At 34.8% G+C, this 10,383-nt stretch overlaps 1 non-coding gene across 1 annotated transcript; it reads right to left on the bottom strand.

Moving 5' to 3' along the window:
- Nucleotides 1-7,815: 7,815 nt before the first annotated feature.
- Nucleotides 7,816-7,922, bottom strand: LOC121228409 (small nucleolar RNA R71). The gene has a single exon (XR_005925985.1). It is a non-coding gene; the product is annotated as a small nucleolar RNA R71 (small nucleolar RNA).
- Nucleotides 7,923-10,383: the final 2,461 nt, after the last annotated feature.

Genomic DNA, 10,383 nt, shown 5'->3' with positions numbered 1-10,383 from the left:
TCTGCTAGAATCGAACCATCGTCAGACACCGTCAACTGAGTATTCATAGCTCTCAAAGTAAACAACAACTTTCTACTCAAAGCATCGACAACCGCATTCGCTTTCCCCGGATGGTAGTCAATCACAAGCTCGTAATCTTTCAATAATTCTAACCATCTTCGCTGTCTCAGATTCAAGTCTTTTTGTGACATCAAGTACTTGAGACTTTTTTGGGCGGTATATACTCGACAGTTTTCACCATACAAATAATGTCACTAAATCTTCAAAGCAAACACTATAGAAGCTAGTTCTAAATCATGAGTCAGATAATTCCTTTCGTGAGGTTTCAACTGCCTCGAAGCATAAGTCACCACTTTTCCTTCTTCTATAAGTACACATCCCAAGCCATTTAGAGAAGCATCATACACCACAAATTCTTTACCTGACTCGGGTTGTACTAACATTGGTGCCTCAGTCAGTAACTTTTTCAATTTCTCAAAGCTTTGTTGACATTCTTCCGCCCATTCAAATTTAACATCCTTTTGGAGTAGCCTGGTCATAGGAGTAGCAATTATAGAAAATCCATTTACAAACCGTCGATAATAACCAGCTAGACCCAAGAAACTTCTAACCTCAGTTACATTCTTTGACGGTTTCCAATCAACAATAGCTAAAATTTTGCTGGGATTAACCCGTATACCATCACCTGAAACAATATGACCCAAAAATCCAACTTCTCGAAGATAAAATTCATTCTTACTAAATTTGGCATACAATTGCTTATCTCTCAAAGTTTGCAACACTATCCTCAAGTGCTCAGTATGCTCTATCTCATCTTTCGAATAAATTAAGATATCATCAATAAATACCACAACAAACTTGTCCAAGTATAGCTGAAATATGCGATTCATTAAATCCATAAACACAGCAGGAGCATTTGTCAAACTGAATGGCATAACTAAAAATTCATAATGGCCATACCTTGTTCTAAAAGCAGTTTTAGACACATCTGACTTGACTCTTTTACTCACAGATGGTAATATCCAGACCTCAAGTAAATCTTTGAAAACCATGTTGCTCTTTTCAGCTGATCAAACAAATCGTCAATTCTCAGCAACGGATACTTGTTCTTGATTTTTACCTTATTTAACTGCCAATAGTCTACACACAATCTCATAGAACATCCTTCTTTTTCACAAATAATACGGGAGCACCCCAAGGCAAAAAACTCAGTCTCACAAAAAGCCTTTGTCAGTCAACTCTTGCAATTGCGACTTTAATTCTTTCAACTCTGTTGGTGCCATTCTATGTGGAGTAATCGAATCAAGATCGGAGTTGTTCCCGGTATCAACTCAATACCAAATTCTACTTCTCTGACAGGAGGCAAACCCGACAACTCTTCTGGAAATACGTCCACGAATTCACATACAATCGGCACTAATTCAATTTTCTTCTCAAATTCCTTTGTATTCAACACATACTCCAAATAAGCTTTATAACCCTTTCTCAAATATCTCTGAGTCGACATCGAAGAAATCACACTAGGCAATGCCTCTGATTCATCTGATTCAACCCGTAGAATTTTACCATTTTCACATTTTAATTCAATAACCTTTTGTTTACAATGTACTATAGCATCATGCAATGTCAACCAATCCATACCCAAAATAACATCAAATTCGTCAAACGGCAAAAACATTAAGTCGGCCGGAAAATAATGACCTCTAATCATCAAAGGACATTTCTTGTATACTTTATCAACTATAACACATTTGCCTAACAGGTTTGACACTTTAATCATAAATTCCATAGACTCAACAGGTATACTCATATTAGACACCAATTTCATGCACACATATAAATGAGTAGAATTGAGGTCAATCAAAGTAACAACGTTAACATCATAAAGAGAGAAAATACTAGTGATCACATCGGGAAATGAAGCATCTTCACGCGCCCTAATGGCATAAGCTCTAGCCAGAGTTCTATCTTCAGATTTAAATGCTAAATCTCTGACTACATTCTTGCCACTTGCGTCATTCCCAGCATTTCTCGAAGATCTTCCTCTCGAAACTGCACCGCTAGGTTTTGCACTCTGAAATTTTTCTTTCTCAATTCTCTTGGGATAGTCTCTAATAAAATGATATGGAGAACCACACTGGTAACATTCGTTAGTTCTACATGGACCAATGTGACTTCTACTATATCATTGGCACTCGGGTCTAACAAATCTTGAATTTCCCACACTAGCTACTGAAGTAGTCTGAGATTTAAAACCCACATTTTGCTTCTTATGATTCCCATATGAATGTCCGATTGAAACATGAGAACGAGAATACATAACTCTAGATTTTCTAGATTGCGGTGGGAATGCACTGCTCATCAACCTTTTCTTCAAATTTCTAGTCTCAGCCTCAGCCTTTCTCTTTTCTTTAATTAGTTCTTCAGCCTTGCAAGCCTGATCAACAAGTACTACGAACTCTTTAAACTCAAGAATTCCCACAAATACTTTGATGTCTTCATTGAGTCCGTCTTCAAATCGTCTACATATTTTAGCCTCTGAAGGAATACATTCTCTAGCATACTTACTCAACCGAAAGAACTGCCTTTCATACTCAGTAACTGTCATGTTGCCTTGTCTCAACATGAGAAACTCTTTACGCTTCTGTTGAACAAATCTTTCACTGATGTATTTCTTCCAAAATTCTTCTTAAAAGAACTCATAAGTCACTTTCTCTTTCGGTACCACTGAAATCAATGTCTTCCACCAATAATAGGTTGAATCTCTCGACAAAAATATAGCACATTTTAAGCAATCTTCAGGTGTACAAGACAATTCATCAAATAACCAAATAGAATTCTCGAGCCAAAATTTTGCTTTCTCGGCATCATCATCAACATTTGCCCTAAATTCTTCAGCCCCTTGCATATGAATTTTGTCAACTGGGGTTCTGTGAAATTTCATCAGATCCATACCTTGAGGCATCGGGTACAGGTTGATGAATCAGGGGAGGTGGGGGAGGTTGTTGAGCATTCGAGTTCGTACGAAGGAACTCGGTGTACCATGCATTCATCATCTACAGAAAGCCTTTCTGAGCCCCTTCTCCTCCTCCTTGACTAACAGTAGGAGGTCAATTTTTAGTCGGCACTGCCCCTTCAGTAGGAGCTGGCGCATTGCTCTCTACATCATTGGCTACAACTGGATCGGGATCCATTTACTATAAAAAAAAATCATTTTAAAGGTCAGGAGTCACCACACTATCACAATATATATACGACATGTATAGAAAAACCCGTACAAATTCCACGTTGCCTGAGACAGTCACCGGAGTTGAGCACGAGGCGTTAACAAACTTAAATTATCACTTAAACAATTTCAAACAATTTATTTCACCTTTCGTAATAAACTGTCCATTTGCATCACAGTCACTAAAAAAATCATATCTTGAGTTACAAAAATCAAAATTAAAATCCATAAATTTTCCCTAAAACTAGACTCATATATCTATTTACTAATTATTTTCCAGAATTTTTGGTCAGGCCAATTAGTACAGTTTATTAGTTAAAGTTTCCCCTATTTTAGTGTTTGATTGCTCTAACATCTATCCACTGCAAATCAGTTTTCTCTCTGTACAGAATTCAGATATCTATACTATTTATTTCTGTTAAAAGTAGACTCAATCAAAAATCTATACATATAAAGTATAACTCCTAATTATTTTTTTTACAATTTTTAGTGAATTTCTAAAGTCAAAATAGGGGATTTAGAAATCGCTCTAACCGTATTCCACAAAAACTCAATTTTCTCATAAAATACAACTCATTTACATGTTTTGTTTCTTCCATACGAAACCGGACTCAATAATCTTCAATTTTATATTTTATTCATCATCTAATTCTGTCTCTACTATTTTTAGTGATTTTTCTAACTCATATCATTGTTGTTGTATGATACTATTTTATAGCAAATTTCACCTTTTTATGAATTTCCATGGATTAGATAGCACATTAAGTATACATAACACCAAATATGATCTTGATTAGCCATTCTAATGACTAATCATTACCAAACATTTCCTTACCACCCAATAGTCATATCATAAGATCATATACACAAAATGATTATAATGCTATACATGCAATACTCAAAATATACAAGCCACTATACCAAAATGGTCCACGGATAGTGTGAGCGAGCCTCCGATCGTTCCTGATTTCCTAGCTGGCTTGTCAAAACTACAAAGAATGGAAAGAAGGGAGTAAGCATAAATGCTTAGTAAGTTCACATGTAAATAGCAAGTAACATAATCATGCAATCCAACATAAAACATCATTTGTATAAATATCACCAAGACATTCATGTTACATTTGCATTTACTATCTTACCACGATTTCATCATACTAAGTTCTCAACCCGAGAGTTTAAGCGCATACCTGTCCAAATTTTCTCATGCACCACACTTACCAACATGTCACCTCTGTCTTAAGTATTCTCCTTATTCACTTAAGATTCACCCGTTGAACACACCAGAATATAATTTGGATACATGGATTTCATGCACATAAGTGCCATACCCGCAGCTAGACAAACTCAATAGCCTGTGGAAATTATGTAGCCAAGCTACCATGTAACCCGCCCATAAGTGAACTCAGACTCAACTCAACGAGCTCGAGCGTTCGCATCCATAAGTGAACTCGGACTCAACTCAACAAGCTCGGAACTCAAATATCCTAGTGACATGTCACTTGTATTCTAATCTATTCCCAAGGTTCAAACGGAATTTTCCTTAATCACACCTCTTTGCCGTCTTCCACAGAATTTCAAAACCGATACTTGGTATCATTTCATATTTATCAAGTAGCTTACATAATTTGGATATTATTAAATAATAATCCACAAACCATAATATTTCATGATAATAATCATCATATCATATAAATAACATTAAATTACTTAAAATGTCAATTATGTTACTACATTTACACATGAACTTACCTCGATACAAAATGCTAGAAATCGAGCCTATTACTCGTAAACTTTATTTTTCCCTTGATCACGACTCGAATCTTGTTTTTCTTGATCTAAAATAACAAATTTAGCTTATTTAATACTCACATTTATTAAAAAAGTCCTTGACTCAAACTTTGGACAAATTACATTTTTGCCCCTAAACTTTTACATATTTACACTTTTTCCCCAAGGCTCAGAAATTAAACTTCATCCTATTTTCTTATGTTTTATGACATGATGATAATTTTTTCCTTCTATGGCAACATCAAATTCTCACTCTATCATGTACTCATGAACATTAGGTATTTTTACTGATTTTGTCATTTTACTCGTTTTCTCATAAGATCGCTTAGTAAAAGTTGTTTACCACAACTTCAAGCTTCATATTCTACCATAAAACATCAAAATAAACACATTTCACCTATGGGTATTTTTCCAAATATAAACCCTAGGTTAAATTATTGCTAGAATAAGCTTAATCAAGTTACCGGGACTTAAAAAACGTAAAGAACATTAAAAACGAGGCTAAAATGGACTTGCAATCAAGCTTTGAAGCTTGAAAAACCCTAGCTATGAATTTCTCATGTGAAATTCGGCCAAGGGGTTGAAGCTGGACAAAAATTGGCTTTTAATTTTGTTTTTAATTCATTTTAATAACTAAATGACCAAAATGCCCTTAATTAAAAACTATGGTGTTTTTTCTTCCTTTAGGTATTTTTGTCCAAACTAGTATAATGGTCTAATTACTATCCAAGCACCTCCACTTTAAAAACCCATTAGTCACAAGTACTTAGTACCTTTGTGAACTAGAACACACAGTTTACAACTTTTGCAAGTTAGTCCTCAAATATCAAATTCTCTATCAAAAAAATTTCCAAATGAAATTTTCACACAATCATGAAATCATGCCATAGACCTTAAAATGATAATAAAATAATTATTTCTATCTCAAATTTTTGATCCCAAAACCACTATTCCGATTAGGCCCTGATTTGGGATATTACAAATTGTCTTACCTCACCTATAAATAAGATCCCATTTCTCACCTATCCGTCATCCCTCACTCATTCATCATTCTCTCCTCTCTCAACTCTCTTACCTTTCTTTTCCCCTCACGCCTATCATCCTCTTTGCATAAGAACTTTTAGCAAATTAGCCTCTTAAAGAGCCCTTGGTCGGCCGCCTTGGAGAACTATTAGCAAAGAAGCGAAGCAAAGGAACGAAGGAGCCTCGTCAATCAGAGTCTTGGGTGACAGCCACCTGAATTGGGTTTAATCTTTCTTTTCTTTAATTTAATTTAAAGATGTTTGCTATGTGTTCTTTGTACTTTTTTACATCAATGTTAGCTTTATTTTATTTAAGTTAGGATGATTTCTTTGATTAAATAATATTTATTAGATTCATGCTTATAATGTTTGTGCCTTAATTGATCATGTTTTCAATTAAAATCAAGTCTGTATTTCGTTCATATGTGATTGAAGTGCACCTAAATTAGCTAAGCGATCCTAACCAGACGACAGCTAATGGACACGTAATTGAAATGTGCATGCTCAATTTAGATCCTAACCTAATTAAATTGCATGTTACATTACAACCCTAACTAAGCTTTGTTACCTGCATAGTTTTTAGATTTGTGTGATTAAATTGTTTCAAACCTAACACGTCTCTGTTACCTTGCATGAATACTATGAAACCCTTAGTAAATACGGATTAGTAAAATGCTTATTTACTAAGTAAAGGATTCCGAAAAGACTAATGTGGTTTCCAAACTCATGAAAGATCGAGTTGCCATGGAATGTTTTTCTGAATATTGATAATAGATTTAGTTCAATTAAATTAATTATCGTAGCTTATTTATGTTATAATTGTTGCTTATTGTGTTAATTCTGCTATAATCTATTTCATGTATATAGTTTGCATACTTAGGATAAATTGCATTAGGGATCATTGCATTCGGTTTCATGTACTTAATTTTTCATCACTTCTCAATTATATTGTCTTTATTTATCAAATTGTTAATATAATTTTACAAATTAAGTGACTTAGCACAAATACAATCCCTGTGGAGACGATAACTTGATACTTACTTATTACTTTATAACGACTGTGTACACTTGCACAAACCCGAGCATTACAAGTTTTTGGCACTGTTGCTAGGGATTGTCAACTGTTGCCATAGTCATTCTTTGTGAAATTATTCATTTTCAATTTGGTTATTTCTAACAGTACTAACTTATTCTTTTTAATTTTGTGATTTTCTTTTTTAGGTGTTTATGAATATAGATCGAATTATCGATTTACTCCTAGTAGACCTTGAAATTGAGCAAACTTTCAAACAAAGGAGACGTGAACAAACAACTCAAAGATAAGTCAAGATAGAACTTGGAAATATGAATCAAGACCAAGGTAATGAAGCCGATCATGTAAGAAATCCCATCCTCATTGCCGATGATAGGGAATGATGCATCAGACAATATGCTGTGCCTCTTTTCAATAAGTTAAATCTAGGAATTAGAAGGCCAGATATTGAGGCAACCGAATTCAAAATGAAACCAGTGATGTTTCAAATGCTACAAACGGTAGGCAAATTTAGTGGTATGTCCACGGAAGATCCACATCTCCACATTTGATTGTTTATGGAGGTGAGTGATTCATTCAAGGCAGCTGGTGTGACTGAAGACGCATTAGGGCTGCAGTTGTTTCTGTACTCATTCCAAAATCGAGCACAAGCATAGCTCAATTCATTGCCACCATGTTCCATATCTACATGGAAAGAATAAGCAGAGAGATTTTTGGTTAAGTATTTCTCACCTAGCAAACACGCTAAGATGAGGAACAAGATTACAACTTTCCAACAATTGGATGACGAGTCTTTGCATGAGGCTTGGGAGCGATTCAAGGAGTTACTTCGTAAGTGTTCTCATCATGGGATTCCTCATTGTATCCAGTTGAAGACATTCTATAATGGTCTCAATGCACATACAAAATTGATGGGGGATGCTTCTACAAATGGTACAATTTTGTCTAAGTCTTATAGTGAGTCTTATGAGATCATTGAGAGGATTGCAAGTAATAACTATCAATGGCCAACAAATCGAACAACTTTAGGAATACGTGTAGCCAGAGTTCATGAAGTTAATGCCCTCACTTCGTTATAAGCTCAGGTATCATCTATTTCTTCTATGTTAAAATAATTTACCGCTAATAGTGCTAATAATTTTGTAGCTCAGCCACCAAATCTATTTGAAGTAGTTTCTTGTGTGTACTGTGGGGAAGGTCATTCTTTCAAGATTTGCCCATTGAATCCTAAGTCAGTGTACTATGTGGGGAACCAACACCAAAATAGGAGTGGACAAGGACCCCAGTCCAACTTCTATAATCCTTCATGTCATAATCACCACAACCTTTCTTGGAGCAACAAAGGAAATGGACCAAACAACAACTTTATGCAGCATAGACTCAACCAATGTCAAAGGTTTAATCAGCAAGCCCCAAAATGACATCAAGCTGAGGCATCAAATAGTTTAGAGAACTTGCTGAAAGCATATATGGAAAAAAATGACGTTTTGATCCAAAATGACGTTTTTATCCAAAGCCAAGCAACAGCACCGAAAAATTTGGAAAACCAAATAGGCCAGTTAGCTACAGAACTTCTTAATAAACCGCGAGGAACCTTGCCAAGTGATACTGAAAATCCAAGAAATTTCGGTAAAGAACATATCAAGGTAGTGGAATTGTGAAGTGGTAAAATTCTGAAACCTCGATTGATTGAGGTCGAAGGTAAGCTTGTTGAGAAGAATCAACCAGCTGTTGAAATTTTTACACCAAATAAATCAGAATCTGCAACGACTAACATGGTAAATCCTAAATTAGTGAATTCAAATACTTTAACATCTTCTTTGGATGCAGATTTACCTACTCAAAAGTGTTGTCTGGTTCAATCGAAAGTTACATCACCTTCTTATCCGCAAAGATTGCAGCAACACAAGCAGAAATAGAAGGTGCAATTCAAGAAGTTTTTGGATATTCTGAAGCAATTACACATCAATATTCCATTGGTGGAGGCTTTAGAAAAAATGCCAAATTATGTGAAGATTATGAAGGATGGACTACTATCCAAGAAGAAATGACTGTGTGAGTATAAGACTGACGCCTTGACAAAAGAGTGCAGTACGTTCCTGTTCAACAAGCTGCCACCGAAATTGAAGGATTCAGGAAGCTTTACGATACCCTATAACATTTGTAAATCTTACTATGGTAAAGCTTTGTGTGACTTAAGAGAAAGTATAAACTTGATGCCTAAGTCTATTTTCAAGATGCTAGGGATAGGAGAAGTAAGACCTACAACTGTGATGCTCTAGCTAGCGAATCAATCTTTAGCTTACCCCAAAGGAAAGATCGAGGATGTTTTGGTAAGAGTTGATAAATTTATTTTTCCTACTAATTTCATTATTCTAGGAAGTGCCAATTATCTTTGGGATACCTTTCCTAGCCACGGAAAGAATGTTAATTGAAGTGCAGAAAGGTGAACTCACCATGCAAGTTCAAGACGATCAGGTAACTTTTAACATTCTTAAAGTGATGAAATTTCCTAATCCAATAGAAGAGTGTTCGGTTATAGAAGAGATAGAAACCTTGATTTGTAACATCCCGAATTAAGGCTTAGTTAGAATAGTAGTTTTGAGACCACAAATTTGAGTTTGAAATAATTATTATATGATTCTTATGAGGTCTATGATATGAATTCATGCTTATGTGAAAGTTTCATGAAGAAAATCAATGCATAAAATGTTTAATTGAACTTTAGGGACCAAATTGAATAAGATGCAAAACTTGCATTCTAGAAGCTTTAAGCATGAAATTGCTTTATATAATGAATTAGAGGGTCCTAAATAGAAATTTGACCAATTTCTATAATTTTGGACAAAAATGGACATGCATAGGAAAAATTTGAAAGAAAGACCCTAAGGGCAATTTGGTCATTTGGTAATTAAAAGAATAAAAAGGGAAAATCAAAGAAAAAATGTGTCCATCTTCTCCATGTGCTTGCCAAATTTCTTAATAGCCATAGCTAGGGTTTTGTTAAACATTTCTAAGCTTGATTGTAAGTGTTCCCTAACCCTGTCTTTAGTGTTCTTTGTATTTTTGAAGTCTTTGAAACATGATCTACCCATTTCTAGCTATATTTTGAGCTAGGGTTCATGTATAAAATTTGACCCATGTGTAACATGCATGTATTTAGTTGATTAATGGAGTAATATGAATGTTTGATGCATGATAAACATCTTTTACTAGGTGATTTTTAGTAAAAACACCTAAAAAGGGGACTTGTTTGTAAAAGTGTAAAAGTGAGTAGTAATAATGTGAAATAAAGGAAAATATGGGCTGATATG

This window comes from Gossypium hirsutum, chromosome A04 (assembly GCF_007990345.1).
Source record: "Gossypium hirsutum isolate 1008001.06 chromosome A04, Gossypium_hirsutum_v2.1, whole genome shotgun sequence".
Taxonomy (NCBI): domain Eukaryota; kingdom Viridiplantae; phylum Streptophyta; class Magnoliopsida; order Malvales; family Malvaceae; genus Gossypium; species Gossypium hirsutum.
The sequence above is the reverse complement of the archived record's forward strand: the minus strand, read 5'-3'. Positions and strand labels throughout refer to the sequence as shown.